Below are 21,451 nucleotides of genomic sequence, written 5' to 3' on the forward strand. Positions count from 1 at the left end.
CAACTTCAGAGATGTGACCTGTCATGAATAATGCATCTGGGTGGGATTTACAGCTCTGTATTTGTCTGCCCAGGTATATGATATTCAATGTCCTCCAACAAGATGCCTGGTTGAAAGTATTTTTAAAATTTAATTTTAACCTTTTGTTTTTAAGTGTGTTGGGCTGTGTATCAAGTACTCAAGTAGCAGACCTACCATTACTGCCAAATTCAACTAAATTACTAAATTCTCAAGCTAAGAGCTTGAGGGTCTATTTTTAGTCTCCTGGCCTCCATCCTCTGGATTGGGGTGGTGGTGATTTTTTAAAAAATTTCGTGGTTTTTTTATTTATTTATTTTTTTTTTTGTTGTTATTGTTGCTGTTGAGTAGCTGAACTCTCTTGGGGGCTGCAGGTGTCATGGTGCTCAGTAATAGAAGCTCTGCAATAAGAATGGGAGGCTGTGAGACCGAGGGTGAGACCCTGAGCTGGCAGTAAAACTGACCTTTAGGAAAGTATTGCAGGTTGCTTCTTCCTGACTTGTAGTACCTCTTCTTCTTTACTCTTCTCAGCACCATTTAGGTTGCCCTGGGCTATATTTAAAGAAATGGGAGACATAACAATTTTAACTTTCTAACTTTTCTGATCATGCTCTCTCTTCATAAAGACCTGAAGATGAGTGGAATCTTGATTCCTGGTGTTGTTATGGGTCACCGTTCTGCTCCTTGATACTGTTGTTCCTGCTCTAGTGTGGCAAAGATGATAGGCTTAGGTTGTAATGTGTCTAAAAGTGTGGTGCTCATATCCTTGTAGTTAAATATTGCATATAGACAGTTTCAATTTTAATTCCTTTTTCGTCAGATATTCAGTGGTGACTGAGTATTCAATAGCATATGTGGGTTTTTTCCCTCCCCCAGTACTCACGATTCCCATGTTTTTTCCTATCTGAGTGTTAGAAACCTGCTGTTTCTAAAGTCAGTTTCGGTACTTTGTCCAGATGTAGGCAGCACTGTATTGTGGGCTGTATATAAAGATGCTTATTAAATGCTTTTTTTTCCTCTTTCTAAATGCATTCCACTGAATATATTTAGAAGTTGAATTATTGAGGAGCTGTATATAATCTGAGAAATTACACTTGAACTGTAGAAACAAGATGTGTAAGAGATTGTAGGCCAGACTTCAGTCGGACAACCTCTGCCCAGGTAGCCAAGGAGGCTGATGGCATCCTGGCCTGTATCAGCACAGGTGTGGCCAGCAGGACCAGGGCAATGGTTGTCCCCCTGTACTGGGCACTGGTGAGGTCCCACCTCGAGTGCTGTGCCCAGTTCTGGGCTGCTCACTCCCAGGACACTGAGGTGCTGGAGAGTGTCCAGAGAAGTGCAGAGGAGCTGGAGAAGGGTCTGGAGCACAGGTCTTATGAAGAGCAGCTGATGTTTACCTGGAGAAAAGGAGCCTCATGAGAGATCTTGTCAGTCTTTACAACTGCTTGAAAGGAGATTGTAGTGAGGTGGTGGTGCTCTCTCTTTCCTAGTGAAAATTGACAGGAGAAGAAGAAATGGCCTCAAGCTGTGCCAGTGGAGGTCTAGGCAGGATATTAGGGAAAACTTATTCACAGAAAGGGTTGACAAGTATTGGAACAGGCTCCCCAGGGAAGTAGTTGGGTCATGGCCCCTGGAGGTATGTCAAAGATGTGCAAAGATGGCACCCTGGCTGGGTTAATGATCGGGCTCAATGGTCTTAAAGGTGTTTTCCAACCCAAACGATTCTATGATTCTAAACTCTCTGCTAATCTGTATCAGCACTGTAGCTGTCAGAAACACACTTATGAGAGCAAGCAGGTCATTAGTGAATTTCAGACCAGAAATTTGCTAGTCTTTCCTTTTGTAAGTAGGTGCTGAAGTCTCAACAATTTTAAGGGCCCATCCTGTGAGTGATGCTAAAGCTGAAGCAGTTTCATTTTACTGGAGAACCTTGATGAATTGTTAATCTGCTGCTCCTGAGAACAGGAGTGAAAGAGATCCATTCAGGAAGATATATTGCTATCAAGGATAAGCCCAAAGAAAATCAATCCACAGCCAGCAGAAAAGGCCACTTCCATGTTGGTTGGAACTCTGTTTATTGCAGAAGTTTTAGCCACACTGGTCTGGAAATTGCTGTCAATTTTCAGTTTAAGTGTTTTTTTTTTGTTTAAACCAGTGCTGTTTGCTTTACTGTTTTTTTGGTTATTGTGAGGGTTTTTGTTTTATGGGAAGGTGTGTGTGGATTGTTTGCATTTTTTTCTTCTTTTATGCTCTTATATAACATCTATATTGCTTGGTATTGTGCTTTCACGTCCCAAGGAGTCATTATCATTTATAAAGCAGATTTGTGTGAGACTACTGGCCATTTCAGAATTCAGAAATCTATATCTAATTTTAACGTATTTACAGTTTATGCTGTATTTCTTTCATAAATTAAATGGCTTAATTGTGAATTAAGAAAGGACAAAGAACAAACATTCAGTTCTCTGATTGTTCAGTATTGACAGAATAACTTTGAAAGCATCCTCCTACCCTAGCTGGAGATAACTGATGCCTTTTTACAGGACTTGGAATATATGGATTTGGTTCCTGACTCTGCAGAGGCTCCCAGTTTAACCTGGTTGTCTTGTTCTCTGGATGCTTCTTGGGTATAAATACACTTTTTGTTGCAGCAGTGACAGATCCTTCCTCTCATGAGAGAGATGGTGGTCTTTTCCTGTACCTGCCATTAGTTGGACCAGAGGGGCGAGAATGCCTGACTGTGCTTTATTTACTAATATTTTACCAAAGTGGAGTCCAAGGTTGATATTGAATCTGTGGGCTAGTGGAGAAAAAAGAATTACAAGAGTGGTGTTCTTCTGTCATCTCAGGGTTGCTGCTACTCTTCTGTTATTCATGTTGGTTATTTCCTAGTACTTTAAAGGGTATGCTTTTTGGAATAGCCTTCTGGTCATTTAGGAACTGCGTGAGCCAAGCCCTAAATCACCTCATTAGCCTTTATTCTTCTCAGTAGTAGGTGGAATTATTCTTTAGTGCCTAAGCTGATTTAAAGGATGAGACCTAGCAGAAATCACATTTCTTTTGTATTTAAGGTGAGAGTAAATTGCCTGTTTGTGATTTGTATTTGACAGTACTGTATGATTCTTCAGAACATAAACATGTTCTTTGTGTGGTGATCTTAAGAGCCCCTTTATCCTGGTGGTTTTTTTTGAAAGTGAAGAAATGGTCTGACGATTGTAAGGTAAGAGTCTAAACTGAAACAAAGTGACATGACTTTTTGTGGTGCTAGACTGCTTCATGAAGTTTAATCCACACTCCTTTTCAAACTGCTTGTGGAAGAGAGAAGTGTAGTGTTTAGTTTATGCTGTAGTATTTTGTGACATTTTCTCACAATTTGTGTGTACTTTTCTTTTCCTTGCATAACCCATGACCTTCCCTCTGCATAGATGCTGTCTGGAGTGTTCATATGGAGTGTCCATACTTCTGGGAGAATGTAAGCAAAGCTGGTCAAAGCAAAGTCTTTGCCCTTGTGTTTAGGGAATTTCAGGATGTTTGTATTAGCAATCCATGTAAATAAATCACCAGCAACAATTTTGCCCTTTCAGTGGAGAAAATGACTTGGAATAGCCTTGCTAAACTACGATGCAGTATAATGCTTGATCAAACTGTTTGATGTATTTAGGGCATTTTTACAGTCACTGAAGTCACAGTCCTCAAGAGGTGACTTTACCAACTCAGACACTCTTAAAGGTGATCTTTTTTCCTCCTCTAACTGTAGTGTGTGCTTAGGCTCAAGTGATGTCAGAGTACCCCATCTTTGTATATGGGTTTATGATGCTGTCCAAATGCTGTTCAGATATGAACTGAATTGAAATCTTTTGCATCATATTCTCTTTTCATGCCTGATGTTACCTTTGGATATATTGCTGTATCAGTGTTAATACTCTTGGTTTTGTCTTTTTTGTGATATGTGTAATTGTCAGCTTTTCAGAATAAGTTGTGGTACAGAACTATGAAAGTCACAAAATAATGCAACTGCACTTGTAACTGTGTCCCAAAGTCTGCCTAGTGCATGGATTTAAATTTAAAAGAATTTAAAGATCTTGTTCTCAGATTCCACATGGATTCCTAAGACAAAAAGTGTGCTTGCACCAGCAAAAACCAGTTCCAGGTATTTGAGTTTTAGTAGCACTAATAAAATCTTATCTCTGAAGTAGTTGGACTTGTCACTCACTGAGAGATCCCTAAATGAGGGATCCTGACCTTATCACAGATTCCAGGTCAGGAAGGCTAATGTTTTCTATGCTGAACTTTTTATGTGATGAATGAGCCTTTCCTTGGTCAATAAAGTTTCACTTTGCTGACTGTTTTGATTTTCTTTTCCATTCACTTCAACTTCCTGCATGAATTCCATTTGCACTGGCTTTCTGTATCCTTCTCATCATGTTGAGTTTTTGGTCTTAGACTAACAGCTTGCTTTGTAAGATGTGCTAAATCTTATGTTGGATGGAAAACGGTGGGTATCTCGTCAGCTCACTAAGGAATTCTTGGCAGGGGGGAAATAATTAATATACTCCTTCCACTTACACAAGTGCTAATTGATCTGCCACCTGGGCAGGCTCTGACTTTCAGGTGGGGTGCAACTGCTTCTAGTTTTGTGTTTAGTATCATCTCCTTCTGTTCCCTGAAGGCTGGGATTTGGTCACTTGTCAAACACCGTGATGGTAACAGACAGGAGAAGATCTTGAAGTGTACCCTTGCTTGACTGTGGATTTGTGAGACATCTTTAGTGAGGTCAAAGCAGAGAAAAAAAAAATTTTTTCTTAATTATGAGTGCCAATCCAGTAGAAATAGCAAAATTTGAGTGGTATCTGTTAGCTAGTGTGTACTTCATGGAACAGAGCTTGGGGGGCATAAATCTGTACCTTGAGCTTTTGTGTGTACCTTAAAGATTTAAATTAGCCTTTAAAGGGGAAATAGCTATGTGTAAAGAAATGTGCAATGCACAGAGCCTTCACTCTGATGCATTTCTACTATTGCTGAAGCATTTCTGCTACTGCTCAAGCCTAGCTCCTTGGCAATGCAACCTGCTCTCCACTCTGTGCAATGACTTCCAGTGAAACAGTGCCAAACTTGGAGTGCTCAGTGAGTGGGCTTAGCATAACTGAACTATTAATTAAAATTCTGGAGTAGAAACCGAATATCCAAGGCTAATCAGAATGAAACTACAAAAGTGCATATTTCTGATTGAAATATAGCCCTTGTACACCTAACTTGAGGGCGTCTCACTAAAATTCATTGCAAATCTCCCTGTACCTGTTTCACATACAAAGTAATTTCTTTGATTTGGTTTTCTCTAGCTGAATATATTGTGACCAGCACAGCACCTGGTATGTCAAAAGAAGTGTTCATACTCTATTTCATTTGCTTCTCCATCTGGAGAGAAGATGAAAACTAACAGTTTAATTTTAGAGCTGAAAGATGATTACATACAGTAGTGGGGAGTGGAGCAGAATTTAGGCAGAGAAAAATGTCCAAATATCCACTTTCATAGTGTCTGCTCACTAGTGTTTGTGTTTCACTTCAGTCAACACCCTCCATCTCTTAATGTTTCTCCATAATACCTAAAAAATAAATTATCTGTTAAATCTTTACATGCACAGCTAAGCTGGTAGGATGTTGGTTAGAAGGTCTGTTAGTAAAAGTTAAAATCTCGAGCAGTAGCTCTTTCAAAGTTAGACCTTTTGAAATTACGCCTCAGTTGAGTGGTTGATATTCGTGAGCTGCTTTGAAGAAGTGGATGCTGAGGAAACAAACAACTGCCTCAATGGTATTAACTTGCTCTGCTATTCGGTCAAAGGTTGCTTATGGAGGGAAAACATGGTCAAAGGCAATGTTCTAGAAACTTGCTTTTCTGTTTGTTTCTTTTAAAAGGGGAAAATAAAATGCTCCAAGAACCTTTTTTTTCCTTATTTCTCTAATTTTAAATGAGAACCCTATTTTCTCCATTTTTTCAGAGACAGTGGAAAGGGGAGTGAATTCTCAGCATGCAGTGATCTTACAGCATTTCCTTCATGGTAACTGTTGTGTGCTGTGTTTGCTGATGGTCCTTTGAAGTGCCATATACAAAGAAATCCTGTGTTTTATGGGAGGACTTCTTTTTAATTCATAAAAGGCTGGAAAGAAAGTAAAGTTGCTGCGTGTCTCTGCAGTACTTATAGAAGAGTGAGGAGTAAAGGAAAACTTTGGGACTGTGTGTGGAGGGAAAATGGAAAGATGCAGTCCTGAAACTCAGTACTAATGGAATTAGTGTGAGTGTTTTAAAGGATATAGGACACTTTGAAGAGCTAAAGACCTGCTCTTGTTTTCTGACTGCAGTGAAAGTTGTTTATCATTAGAGGCAAAAAATTGGATTCCTTCTTGCTCTTGAAAGATTTAGTTTCTTTTGGTTAGTATTTACATTAAAAAATCTAATGTGTTTCAAATTAGGGTAATTTGAGGTTTTGGATAGGAGCTCTCTAATAAACATAATCAAGAAAAGATGTTCAACTGAGTAAGTTGCATAATATCTGGATTTCTAACTGTGTTTTACTTCCCCATCTGCCCCACCCAACCAATACCAGAAGAGTTTACATTTATTTTTAGCTTTACAGGGTTTCTATTTTATTTTTTCTAGTCACTTACATATCACAGTGGTATCTTGACTTCTGAATAGTTTCTGGTATTTGGAAACCCTGGGGAGCTCTAAGGGGCAGAAGAGTGTTGGGGGAATGGCAGGGAAGGAGGAGGGGGCCAGTTCAGCACTCACATCTCTATCTGCATGGTGCCTCTGTGCTCTCCATGAGCAGAATTGAGAGGGTGGTGTTGCAAATATCTGAAAACTGAATTTTGTATTGGCATCAAAGCTCGGTGGTCCAAGTCAGGGAGCTTCTCAGCTGTGGGCAGGGTGCTGTGAGTCTGCAGCATGGCTACCCACACCCCATGTTTGTTGGCCAAGCCTTTTTACAGCTCTGTGGTAGCTGTGACACATTTCCCTCACAAAGGATTTTTCTGCACATGGGATTGCTGTGATACCATTTAAAATTATCATCTGGGCTGCTTCTTATACTATTTATTCTGTTTTCAGACTTGTTTTAAAATTAAATAAACTTTGTAGAAGGCAAAGGGACAACATTTCCATAAGTTACTGCACATTATGAGCCATTATGGCCCAAATATGTCCCTCCCTGTGGAAGTCCCTTTACAGCCTTGTTTGGCTACATGAAGAGGGACTGGGTTGCAGACTACTGACTTTACCCTAAAAAATTCTTTCTGTTTTAGACATTGCTCATAGTGACTTAGGCAACCTGTTTCATGGATTTATCTCATGAGTGATGTACTAAAGCTGCAAATGAAACGTGACATAGGAATCGCTTTCCTGAGATGAGATCTAAAGACATTTTAATGCATTGAAACAAGAATAAGCTTAGGACTTAAGGCAGTGTCCCAAATCTGTCAGCAGGACCATAGTTGCTGCCCACCCATGCAGAGCATGTCCCACAGGGCTGCACAGCACTGTTCTGCACGTTTGCTCCTGCTTTGGAGTGTGCCACAATGTATTTGACAGTAGACTTGATCATATCAGTTCTGAGCCCAGTTTGTACACGTACAGTAGGTGATTTCTGCTCTGTCACTTGTAAAGGAAGCCTGAGGATTCCCTCATCTGAGGAAGTAAGGGAGGAGGACTTTCAGTAGTGGTTGCTGTGATGTGTAATGAGTATGTAGAAAGATGGGGAATCTTTAGCAATCGTATTCCAGATGGTGACTTGATCATCTGTTTTACCAGGTACCATAGCCCACACAGATCTGGATTGCTCCAAAAGAAATGAGGAAAAATGTCAGGAGCTTCCATATGAACATCAGGAAACACTTTCACCATGCAGGTGACTGAGCACTTTCTCAAGTTGCCCAAGGATGTTGTGGAGTCCATTGGAGATGTTTCAAAGTTGTTTGGACCAGACCTGGTCCTAGGCAGTCTGTTTTAGGTGGTCATACTTGAGCAGGGAGTTTGTATAGAGATCACCTCCAGGGGTCCCTTCCAAACTCAGCTGTTCTGTGATTCTGTTGCTTTGCTTCTCTTACTGAAGAGTCTACAAGTACTCTTGGATCAGCTGGAATTGGGGACCAGGGCAAGTAGAGTATAGGAAATGCAATTTCTGTACTCCAAAAGAGTATGGTTTTGAAATTTCTGTTTGGGACTGATTTTGCAAGAAGGGGTCAGAATTATTTATTCATTGTGTTGCAGATTTCCGTCCTGAAGTTAAAAATGCTTTTAAATGTCCTTGAGAGAAATAACTTAGGCTGTCTTCAAACCTTTGAGATTTCTTTTTGTATTGCCATCTGAGAGCTGACTTAATATGATATTAAATAGCAGAGGCACTTTTCTGTGTAGATTTTTTAAAAATACCAATATGGGAATGAGGAGACTAGCCATAACAAGGTTCAGGACAGAGACATTCCAGTGCTTATTTGTGTAGAAGAGGGCTGCAAACACCTTATGCATCTGATATGTCTGGCATTGCTGCCAAGTATAAGTGTGAAACCAATTTTGTACAAAGCCTGGCTGGGAACAGGGGCAGAAGGTTGGGTGGGGAATGAGAGGTTCACATCTGTTGTGGAAGATGGTGTAGAATGTTCTAGCTGTGCGCGTATAATTCTCCCTAGAAATAAAATGAACTTAATAAGTAGTAATGTATTCAATGTTTATTTTTTAAAAAAGCCATAAAAACTCTGAATGTATACATACACGTCAGATTTCATTAGTTATATTTGCACGGGATACAACTGATGTCTCTGTAATCCTTCCCTTTCCATGTCCCTTAAGTTTTTCATAATAAATTCAGAAAATGCTACAGAAGTGGATGCCAGAAAAGGTCTCTGGTGAAATCTTGTGAGCATGCTGGAAAATGTTCTGTGGATGGTAACTTGGGAGAGTAAGTTAAATTACAATACTAAATGCAGGGTTTAGTTGAAACTAAAAGCACCAAAACCATTTAAAATTAGGGGAGGGAGGGGGAGTTGAACTTCCCAGTAACTCCAGACTGCCAGTCCCTTTGGTAATCAGTGGAGTCCTCAATGGGGACTCTGTAAGCATTAATAAAACAAGATCCCAGTGTTCTAGTATCGCATCTGGAAAACCCTAGAAGACCTTAGATGTAGCTTGTGTAGTGTTGATGATAAAATAATTTCAGACAGATACTGTGAGCTGGAGCCACAGTTCTTAGTATCAAACTGTACAAATGGCCGCAAAGATAGCTTAAATGCTTGCAATTAAATATGTCAAATAATTTGTGCAGTACAACTGTATATCCATCTGCAAATTTGAAGTATGGGGGACAAAAAACTCTCCTCCACTTTACAACATACTAGGTGGAGCCACTGTATGCATCCAAAGTGGTCTGTTGGCATATAGGAATAGGCATCTTCCATCTTGCAAAAGCAGTTTGTTTTTCCTATGGGACACAGCTTGTGTTCTTGCCAGCTTGAGTAGTGCAGTATTCTAGGGTTCTTCTGCTTGTGTTACTTGCCCATCTGAAAAAGTAATTACAAACTCAGAGTGAATTATTGTAGGGCAGTCTCTAACCTTTGCTCAGGTCCTGAGTAGAAGGGCTGACAATGGACAATCTGTTTCATTTTTGTAGTATATTTATTACTTGGTGGCTGCTTCTTTCTCTTTTCCTCTTTTCCCATCTGCTGCAGTTAGCTGGACTGTGGGATGGCTGCTCAGCAGCACCTTCTGCAAGAACTACAGAGAATGTGTCTTACCTTGTCATGCATGAGGGTGGTCAGTGCAGTTTCTGAGGAGATGGAGGTTTTAAACCCCAGAAGGCTCCTCTGCTGAGTGGTGTGGCCTAAAGGGGTGAGGGTGGTCAGTGCAGTTTCTGAGGAGATGGAGGTTTTAAACCCCAGAAGGCTCCTCTGCTGAGTGGTGTGGCCTAAAGGGGTGGAGAGAATTGTCCAGCTGCCTTAGCAGTCTGGGAGGATCTAAGGATCCTGGTAGAATAGCTCTCGAGGTTAGAACTGCAATAAGCAACCTCATGCTTGGCAGCTTTTCTTTGCAAGGTTGTTTTCTCCAGTGCCAGGTGTCACTGCTGCAGCGTACCTGTTGCTCCTCATGGCTTATCTAAGGGCTGTAGGCACCAAGGTTGGGGACGCAGAAGCTGCTGTGGGAGCTGGCTGCAGAATGCTTCATATGGCTGTGCCTTGGGAATCTGGCCTAAAACCACAGTGGCACCTTTAGTCACTGCTGATCTGCTCATGCTCCTTCAGCCCTCTGACTCAATCTCATCTCCATCTCAGTGCAACTCTTCTGCTGCAGCACTAGAAGTAGAAATAGTGAGAGTTGATGCTAATTCCAGAACATTATGCTCTTTAGCTTGTGCCTCATCTTCTTCAGAGAAGAATAATCTCTGATGGGAACTGTCTGGGTCTGCCTGGATCAGAAGGAGTAAAGATGTGTATGAGGGATAAATAGAGACTAATAACAAAATGAGACTCAAGTTCTGGAAATGAAACTAAGGAAAATAAGGTAATGCAGTGGTAGGAGAGTTTTCTCACAATTGTTTTCTTTCTGGATATGTAGCTTTCAACTATTCAGACAAAAATAAATTTAAACCAGTAAAATAACAACTCCATGTTTCCCCTTTCCTTGCACTGTTTTCCTTGAAGCATCTTTCTCAGATGATGTTAACACTATTGTCTTTGTTTGTTTGTTTAGCTGTTTTTAAAAAAATCTAAATCCAGATGTTGGGTTGTCTGTCAATAAACAACAAAAACAAGATTTTTTTTTCAGGTTGCATGAATTATGCATGTATGTAGATTTTGAAATCTTTATCAGTTTACTTAATCAGTGATTGCTGAAATTTGTAGAAGGTACTTCAGGAGGCCATTGTGTTACTCTGCTGGTTGTAAATGATTTTTATTTAAGGAGGTATGTCCAGATTTTCTTAAATTGGGTTTGATTTCTGAATCTAAGACCTGAACCAGTAATGGAGAAACCTGGAGCTGGATTTAGAGGGTTACTCTATAGATTAATTGTGGGAGGTGCCGTTGGGTAGAAGGGAGAGAGAAGATCAGTGTCATAGTGACAGTGATTGTTTCTAGGACTATTAGCTTTGTTCATTCAGATGCACTTCCCATTTCCCTGTTGATAATGCTGTGACTGGGTGCACAAGAAGTCCTGTATCAGTCCAAAGTCATGATCAGTGTCTTTAATCTTTACAAAAGTTGGAAATCCATACTCCTCCTCACTGGTTAGAGAGCTTTTCATCTGAAACTGTAACTTGAGGTACATTGTATTTTTGTTTAAGGCTGGCTAATGTTACTACTGGAAGTTTTTTCCCCCCTCCTTCTATTTTTTTTTTTTTTTTGTTTTGTTTTGTTTTGTTTTTGTGTGTGTGGCTCACTCAGGGACTATTTGGGGAAAGGTTTGTAATCTTAGCCTTCATCAGACCACACAAGTCAAGAGGCTGATCCCCTCTTGGGCTTGTCAGCAGTCAGCTTAATCAGCACAGAACGTGAGCTGTGGTGGGAATGGGTTAGACATGTTTTTAGCCCACACTTGTAGATCGGTGTCGTGGGGGGCCAGCAACACTGAGCTGTTTGGCAGTGAGGGCTTATTTTGTGCCTGTCCCCTGTGGGCCCCCAGCAAGGGCTTGAGGCTTCTGTTCACAGTGAATGGATGTGGGGAGGGGAGTGCTTGGCCTCCTTCAACTGTGAATGCTTTCATTGAGACCTTGGTGAGAACTTTTTCCAGCTGAGCTCTCTTGCATCCTTCACCATGAGAATTGTTTGGGACTTTGTGAAAGTGCAGAGGATGGGATATAGGCTATGGCAGCCTGGGGTTTCACAGTGTGAGTGATTTTGAACAAACCCAATAGTTCTGCACTGAAACAATGCCTACTTTTTGAGTTTGTGTTATTCTTTTTTTTAATAGGTGACAACAACAGGAGGTTATTAGCTGTACTCCAAAGCTCCCCTAATCTGTCTGTAAAGATATGTGTTCAAACAAAGCATTTAGGAGCCTGGAGGAGCACAGTGGTAGATGTTAGACAATGTTGCTCGCTTCTGGCTGAGTGAGTGTTCAGAAGCAGCAGTGGTCTCAGGGGGCTGACCATGGCCCACAGGATCACATTGTACTCTGTCCCAACTTCAGTTGGCTTTAGATTCATGTAGGTTCGTTCTATACCCACATCACCAGATGCCTGGCAGCCAAGTAGCCCATCAACCTCTGGAGCCAAGCTGGTACCTTCCCTCAGGGCAACCTTATATCATGCAGCTGTGTCAGCTTGAGTCACTGCTGGTGTAGTGGGTGCCTTCTGGATCACTTGGCACAGAAGCAGCCCAGTGCAGGTTCTGCAAAAGCCATGGTGAGTGGAGTTGGAGGTCTCTTCTTGTCATGTAAAGCCACACTCAGCAGCCCACAGCTTCCATACTGACCTTGGCTTCTTGACTTCCCCACACGTCTTCCTGCACTCACCAGCCCCTCAAAGCCAGACTCCAGCACCTATTCTTGGCACAAAATACCAAAACTTGTGCAATTCCTGCCTCAGCAGTTGCAGGCAGAGTCTGCTGAATTGGAGCTGAAGCATATGCTGAAGTGTACACATGAGTTTATAGTTTGGGTAGAAAGTCACACACTGACAATAGTGTAATGAAATTTAGCAGGTGTGTTTACAGCAGACTTAAGAAAAAAAGGCTGTGTGTCAGAACACACTTTCTGCCACGTGTGTTGGCATGGCTAAACAGTGCAACTACTCCAAGGCTGGAGAAGAGAGCTTTGCCTGGAGAAAAGGTGTCCTGTGCACAGCAGTTTGTCCTCATGCTGTATGCAAGGGAGTCGTGACAGAGTTACTCAGTTTGCACTGGATGTATTTCAGATTCCTGTTGCTTCCATAAGTTTCTTCAGGATTTGGGTTTTTTTTCTCTTTCTTCCCCTTTGCATATCACAAATATTTGTACTGTGCTAATAAAATATAAGCTGATCTTGCAACTGGAGTGGAAATCTGCAAACAACTTTGCTCATGAAATTATTCCCAGCTGAAAAGCTGAGGTGTGCTCCTGCTTCTTGCCCTTTATCTTTGGTCGAATAAATGTTCCTCCATGGCTGCCCTAATACTTTTAGATTTTGCTGCTTGGAAGTTAAGGGCAAGTAACAACCTCAAAGGTAGATTTTAGCTTTTCTGGTGCATTCTTGTTTGTTTTCATATGTCTGTAATATTTTATGCAAGCATAAAAATGATATAAATATATTTAAGCTATTGTGCATGAGAAATCTGTAGAATATTATGAGATCAGAAGTGATAAAAGAAGTGTACATGCATATACAAATTTCACTTCCAAAGGGAAGTTTTTGATATGTTACACCTCATTTTAGGTGTTCCAGGGATCACAGGCAGTAGTTATAAGTGATTTCATGTGCACAAAAGAAATTAAGCAAAACCATAATTAGACAATTTGATAACTAGATCATTAACAAGCTCTTAATATAACTGTGCTAATGGAGCAGCTATAAATATAAAACTATATCTGGTTACTGTCTGGTGCTACATCAAAGCTGAGGAGCTTTCACAAGCAAACATAACTCACACCGAGATAGTGTTAAACTGTTAGAATTAAATTTCACTGGGTTGCAGTGGGATTTTTCTTTCCTCGGTTTGTTTAATAAAAACAACCCCAAGTGCTAATAAAAAAATAACGAATGATGTTATGCACACCCAAAGTGGTAAGTATGGTGTCAATTAACCTGATCTGGGGTGTCACAGTAGAGGGGCAGGAGAAGGGTAGAAGGGTACCTGCTGCATTTGGGAGCTGTGCACCTGATAAGCCAGGTGACCCTGAGGCTGGACTCTAAAAGGCTGTGCAAACCAGGAAGGGAGCATGGCCATTGTATTGCTGGCAGGAAAGGAACAGGATGATGGTGGTGCTTTTCCCTCTTTGAGGTGAAAAGGGGAATTCCAAGAGGCTGAGTCACTGAAGGGTAGTTTGATCTTGGACATGATGAGAGTTTGCCGAGTCCTGAGGCAGAGGGAAGCAGAACAGCCTTTCTGTGGGTGAAGACGGCTTGGGGTGTGAAGGAGGTGATAATGATAACAGGCCAAATGTTGCTGAGGGGGAAAGATTTACCAGATGGCAGTGAGCCTGTGAGAGCCTGAATGGCTAGACAGCAGGGGACTTTGGCTGCCTGTGGAGCAAGTGGCTGTCAATACCTGGTATGTGGCCACTATTTAAAGCAGCAGCCCACTGCAGGCCTGGTATGTGTCAAGGAGGATGTTTCAGACAGGTGGTGTCAAACCTCAGTGTTGCTTACAGGATGCTCTTATGCAACCTCTGTCCGTTCAAAACACATCATAAAGTCTTTTGGGAAAGCAGGGTGGCATGCAACTCGTTAATAGGAAAGTTGTGATCTTCCTTCTAGGTCAGCAATTGTTTACCTCATCAAGAGGGGTAAACTTGACACAAATTGCTTATGTCAGAAAATAGGAGAAAAAATTCTTTCTAAGGTCATTGCCTTGATTTCTTCTCTCTCCCTCCTTCATCCCCTTCCAGTATCACCATCAGCTTCAAGTAGTTATTTTGTCTTTTTCTTCTGTAGCCTAAAGGATTGTACATTCATCTTAGGACAGGTCTCAGCAACTCAAGATCTCTTAACTAACCCTCCAGCTTTCTCAATGCCTACTTGCTTGATCCTGGGTGCATTCCCATGAAGGAACTAATTTCTAAAGAAGGCATGTAACAGCTCTGTGAATATTGAGATGCATGTTTAGTGGAGTTGAGATAAAAAGGTGATAGAAGTCCCCAGTCAACAATACTAGTGTGAGATGTGACTGCCACTGAGTGGTAGGAGCAGGCTTGTGTGCAGCTTGGAATGCTCTGCATGTACAAGGATTTGAGAACCAGTGCAGAGAGGAGACTCATTCCTATTTCCTAATGACATATTCTTGGCAATGTAATCTATCTAATGCAAAGTTGAAACACAGAGAAGAGGCAAATACTTTTCAGGTTTTTTTTTTTTGTGCTTCTGACTGTGAGTGTGCATGGGAGAGGCTTCATCATTTCTGTGAAGTTGTCTTCGTGATCTCCTTTCCCAGTGGTTAGGAACAATATTCATTCCCTTGTTTCTTAGATGGCATGCAGATAAGCTCCACCTGGTTTGAATAAAGTGGACAGAAATTTACTTCTACTTGCTAAGATTAAGATTTCTTGGGTTGCTTGGTGTTTTCATGTTCAAGGACATGAAAGATCATTGGTTTGAAGTGGGAATTTCAAATGGCCCTGTTAAACTAAAACCCTTCAGGTTTTAACTGTCCGTGATTAGTTCTGTACTAAGACTTGCAATGCCCTAATTCTGATCAGTCCATATCCTTGATGTTCCCCAATCTTCTCCAGTCAAGCTATGATAGGCAAAAAAGAAACTGGAAAAGAGAACCTGAATGAATGTTTCTTGAGGAGAGCATATTCAAGATGAATGAAAGGTAGCTTTGCTGCACCTCAGTGTGAAGTACATGAAATGGTAGAATTCTTTCCAAAAGTCAAGTGAATCAAGCAGGAATACAATAACCCAAAATGAAAAGGAAGCTTAGCAAAAGCAAAGTTCTTTACCCGTTGTATAAGCCACCAACATCTGTATCAATCTATTGACTTTTTTCCTTTTTTTGCTTATTTCTTCCCTTCCAAAACAGTGGTCTTGCATGCAATTTAAAGATAATAATGCTTCTCAGACAGGAGAGAAAAGCATAAGCGTGAGCTGCAGAAACGGTTTTAAAAAGCAGGATACAGAAGTTAGCTGAAGAGGAGCAATAGTTTTTGGTGCTCTGATGCCTGTCAGTTGTAGATGTGCTGAAGCTGAATAGATTTGTTTACAAAATTTTACATATTGAATAGTTCTTTTGAGATTGCTAAATCATTAAATAAACTCCACAATAATCTTTCTAATTATTGTTTGCTTAAAATAAAAGATTCTCATGTTTGAAAAGGAGTTAGAAATGCTTTTAGCTTGCCACAAACTTCTTTTATATCAAGGGAACAGTAAGCATATAGGTGTCACAAATACTGTCCTGACCTTCTCATTTGTGATGTTTAGTAACCCCACTTCAGGTATGACGGCTTTTGGAGAAGTCACTGGTTACTGTGTCAATAGAGGCTCAGTTCTGGCATTTGTTAAAGAACTCTAATGCTCTCCTATCAGGAAAAGCAAGCTAAACTTTGAAAATTTGGGGGTGTGTCAGAACAAGAATTGCTGCTGTAGCCTGGTTACTCAAAGAGGTTCAAGTGATCTGTTGATTAGATGTTTATCAAGGCTTCTAATAATGGGGAGGTTTGAAAGGGCAAAAACCCCCTAATGTTGTTTGGTATTTTAACATGTCTGGCCCATGTAATCATAAGTCATGTACTTTATGCTTATCCCAGATGAGCTTGAAAGGGTGGGTAAAAGGATATCAACTACACAGAAAATATCTTTGTGAATGGCATCAGAGGGCAAAAAGCTATCATATCTGCCACTATGGTGAGGAGTGAGAGTAACATTTGGTTGATAAGGCTCACGGTTTGTAAGCTCATGAAAGCTCATCTAATCTTGACAATAGCTGGGTCAAATTTGTAGCTGGACCTCAGCTGAGCGAAGAGGCAGCAATAGCCACTGACTTCTGTGAGGTGACTGGAAACCTGAGCAAAAATGCATCTGAAGTACATCTGGGCTCCATGAATGACACTAAATTGCTTATAGCAATGATGCAGGAAAGTACTAGGGGATCAAGATGAGCAGTCAATTGAACACAAGCTCATAGTGTGCTCTGGTGGCTAAGAAAGCAAATGCAATCTTTCCAAATCCAGTCAGGAAAGTAGAGTGCAAAGAAGGGGGAACAGAGCTGCTGCTTTTTCCAGCATAGGGGTTGAGGTTTCTGCAATTCCGAGTTTGTTTCTATTCTTTATTTTATCAAAAGGGTCCTGACAAATGCTGCCCTTTCAGCAACAGCTGAGTTTGTCTGCCACATAACTGCAGAATCTTCCCTCCAGGAGACCCTGTTATGCTGTGGCCAGAGATTTAGCAGAGCTCGAGACAATTGCATAGCAGAGCTCTTTGGTCAAGGCTTGGATTTGCACCACTGAATGTGTATTTAGATTTTCTTGCTGAAGTTTCATCTCTTCTTCCCAGCCCAATTAAAAATCTGGCTGCTGTCTAGCTATCCAATGCTAACACAAACACCTGTGTGCCAGATGTGTACAGCTGTGAGTCCGTCAGTGCTGATCCATCAGCAGAGACTTGAGCCAGTCCATGGAGCAATTAGGAAACACTTTTTGGTTGTTTTTTTTTTTTTTTTCCCTCCTCCTTTTTCTGTCCCATTTTTAATCCTCCTGTTTTTCCAGGGTTTTCTCTCTTCTGCTTCCTGCTGCTGCAAGTTGGTAAGGTGAGCCCTACTCAGTCTTTCTGTCTCTTTCAGATAAGAAAACAGCCTAAACCAAAGGAACCCATTTTTTCTGGCTGCAGAGTGGCTGGTTTATACCGACAGGTGTTAAATTATAGAAGTCCAAATGTCAGTTGTATGTGTCAGCTCAAGAAAAACATCTTGAAATACTAATGTTGTGATGGCTACACCTGACAGGATTAAGACTTCATTTTTGAATTCCCCCTCACTGTGAAAAGAACCGGTCTCCCAGATGTGTTTTGGAGATACAGACTCTAGGACAGGGTGTACTCTCATTGCCTTTTTGAAATGAAAGGCTCAAGTCAGCAGCAGAATGTTCAAGTTTGACAGACAAGAATGGTAATAGTTAAAGAGGTGGGGCATAATAATACTGCTGAGGTTTTTACTGCAGTTGGTAAGACAGTGCTTTTACAGGGCTTTCTGGAAAGATGCTGATGTAAAAATACTCTTTCTAATTCTGCTGTGCTTTCCTCATGACCACTGTCTCTACTGTTCCCAACAGGGAGTAACAGTGGGGGGTGTTCCTGCTAGGGAAAGGAGAGAGTTTCAGAAGGAAGAGAGTGAAATATGCTCTTTTTTAGCAGAGGGGATGGTTTCATTTGCTCAGTTGGGAGTGATAATGGATTGCTTATACGAATATGCTGTATTGGGTGTGAAGGGTGACTTCTGTGGCAGGGAGAGTAGGGAATATGGTCTTGCCCAGAGAAGGTGTCAATTGCTGCGTACAGAGCAATAGAACAAGGGAGGCCATGTTGCTGCCCCCTTGGTCTTGTTCTTGCTCAACCTTGGCTTTTACTTACCAGAAGACTGCTTGTGCTAGCAGAGATCCTGCCAACGTAAATAATTCAGTCTTTACTGACTGAAGTGAGCTGATTTTTATCCAAGGGTTCCCAGCTCGTTTGATGGAGCAGTGCTGCTAATTTACAGTCATAGTGTAGATCCTATTATGCTTATTTGAAGGAAACCTCCCACTGATCTCAGTATTTTTGGACTTACTTTTGCTTTAACAGAAGTGGTGCCATTGTAGCTGTGAGGAGCTGTTTTTCAACCGTTGGGGCTCTAGAATGTTGCAAACAGAATATCTTTCAAATGTAGCCTGGAAGATGATAGGATATGTTTAAGTTAGGATACAGAGTCACTTGGAAAATAGCCTAAGTGCCTTTGAAAAGTAAATTACAAGTATAATCTCTTTATTGAGTGGGAAAGTACACCCCAAGAGAGAAAGGAGAATGGAGGAGATTTTTTCTTTTTTCCTTTTTTCTTTTTTCCCCTCCCTTTTTTCCTAACAGAATTGTGTTTAGAGCAGAAATGTTTGCACAATCATGGAATAACATGGGGTTTTTATCAGGGTAAAGCTTACCTCCTACTCAAGTTTCTTAATTAGTTCTTCTACACCCTGCCTGTGGAGTAGGTGAATCTGGAAAATACACTCCTACCCAGGACAAACTTTGATCATTGCTTTCCCCTACCTCTCCCCTTACTTTGTGTGATGGATTACGTACCAGCAGTCATTTCTGCAGGGACCCTTGCAGAAACAAAAGAACTCCATGAGTCTTCTGTGAGCATCTTCAAGCAGAAGCTGATCTCTGTGATTTAGTTAGTATTGACTGCTTTGTCTTTTTGTAAAGACCAATGAGTAATATTGGTTTGAAGGACACAATTTGTTCAAGAAAGTCTTGAGATCCATGATATATTTGATTTTTCTCTGAGGTAGTGGCGCAAGGCTACCATGTTTACATTGTGTAGGCTGTCATTAACCAAATAAAATACAGTTATGTATGAAATTGTAGTGAGTATGACCAATATTAGTGTTAATATCTGCTGCATGCTTGCAAAAGAGTAGAATGTGTATGATGCATTTATATATGAATCTATGATCAACTAGGTTCCATGTAACATGTAAAAGTGCAGATTTTTCACCTTTTTTATTGCCTGTCTTTGTGTCCACCAGCTGAGCTTGTCCTGCTTTCATTGTGTCTCCTTGCGAGCTTTGTGTAAAGGTATGTGTGAAACAGAGGGTGCTTTGTGCTGGAAGTGGTTGTTTGCTTTCTCTCTTGAGGAAGATGAGCTCTGAGCTGGGTGGCAGGAAGGAAAGGATTATTCTCTGTCATCTGCTTTCCTAGCGATGGAGTTTGAACACTGTGAACACTGTACAGCAAGGTACAAATTTATGAAGGGGTGTGAAAGAGGTAGAGGGTGCTTCTGCATTACCTTATCATACAGACATGCTGTTCCTTCTCCCCCATGAAGTCAGGACTGCATTTACCCTGTGTCTTATCGAGTGCCTGTTCTCTGTATGTTTTCACTGGGTAAAACAAGAATTCCTTAGCTCACCGATGGTAGGTCTCTAACACACAAAATTTTCTTCCATCTTCTTTCTTTCCGATGTGAGTTTTCAGTTCAGGAACAAAGATGAGAGATTAGTTACTATCTTGGTGTATACTTGACCTTGAGAACTCAAAGGTAACTTGAAAAGGCTTCTTGCAGAATAGCTCAGTGTGTACTCTGTTTAGTTTGCTGCTTGCCTCGTGCATTTATGCAATGGTCTTCGTTGTGGCTGATCTGAAGCTTTCAGACCTCTTACATGCCTTCATTTGTTTATTATAGGAATAGGAGTTTACAGTAATGCTGTTTATACTAAAGTTGGGTGAACCATTGCAGCAAGAAGAGAAACCACCATGAACCTTTGCCCTGAACTCAAAGCAAACTCTGTTGTGATTTTAAAAGTTCTGTTTCAATTTTCAGTGTCACTATGCTTTGTTCCATCAGGACTGGAAACGAGTGCCAAAATTTAAATGGCATTTCCAGTGTCAACCTCAGATTTCACAAGCAAATCTGCTCCTGTGCCAGGGAGTGTGGAGTTTCTTAGACCTCACATGTTTCACTAGAGACTCTAACCTTTATCAACTCCTGCTGCCCTGTGCAGCTGGCTCAAAGTGTTTATCCAGTGAGACTCGCCTGTCACTTTTGTATGGGACAAGGTATTGGTTATTGAACTAATAATCATTCCTGGGGGAATTTGTGCTGACAATTGCTTGCAGATGAAATACTGAAACAGCAAGTGTAGTGTATCTGCTCTTGAAGCAAGGGTGTAGGGGTTGTTCGGCTTTGGCCTCTTCCCTGTTAAATATGTTGCAAGGCTGTCAGCCACTTCTGTGAAATTATAGTAGAGCTGCCTAGTGCAGAATAAGGAAGTAAACTCTCTAGGCTCTATCAGTTTTGTTTTGAGAACAAAATGTGACTAATGTCCTGCTGGAAGCAGAGTTTATCCAAATTTATTTGCGGTCCCATAGACTTTGCTGTTTCATGTCCCGGACTTGGATCCAGTATTGAAATATCCATCTAGTAGACTATGATAGATTAGTAGGACCAATGTTGGGAGTAATCAATTCAGGTTGTGCCTGTTTCTTCTTTCTGCTCCTGAGGAGGAACAGTCTGCCTTCTTCTCTCCCTCCCTCTCTCTCTCTCTGTTTATTGTTGTATCACAGAACGATCTGATGTTTGTTTTAACACTGAGATGAAGCTGAATTCACTGCTGTCCAGCACTCTTTAAAGTTGGTGTGCTACTTGAATATTTATATCATGCTGACATTTGCTTATGTTAGAGAAGGCTTTATTTCCTTGGAAAATTTATCACAGTATCCAGGAATTTCCATGTTTCAACTGCTGCTGGATCTGAATGTTGTGTATAATTACCTGGGTCCAAGCCCAGTTGCTTTAGGGAAATTAACTTTCAAAGAACAGCAACCACCTCTGTGGCACTTGCTAGCTGAAGGAAGAGCTGGCAAGGATTTTTCCTGCACTGATGTGAAGCAGCCTGAAAAGAAGACTCACACCTCACTTCAGCTATATAGGCAGCTTTGTCTAGCTCATTATTGGGAAAATAGAGAATCATTTCCTGGCACACCTGGCATCATGGAGTGGGATGCCTATATCTGATGTGATCTGTTGACCTAGTTATGGTCTGGGATGAAAAATGTGATTTGACATAT

General features: G+C 41.0%; 1 protein-coding gene across 1 annotated transcript in view; it reads left to right on the top strand.

The window, feature by feature from the left end:
* KIF26B (kinesin family member 26B) overlaps positions 1-21,451 on the top strand; it is a 212,871-nt gene continuing 191,420 nt past the window's right edge. Inside the window, exon 1 of the mRNA XM_066180297.1 lies at positions 1-73. The gene's annotated coding sequence lies outside the window, so the exon portion shown is untranslated. The remainder of the gene's footprint in view (positions 74-21,451) is intronic.

This window comes from Chamaea fasciata, unplaced genomic scaffold, assembly GCF_029207755.1.
Source record: "Chamaea fasciata isolate MVZ Bird 193981 ecotype frontalis unplaced genomic scaffold, bChaFas1.0.hap1 SCAF_3, whole genome shotgun sequence".
Classification (NCBI taxonomy): Eukaryota; Metazoa; Chordata; class Aves; order Passeriformes; family Sylviidae; genus Chamaea; species Chamaea fasciata.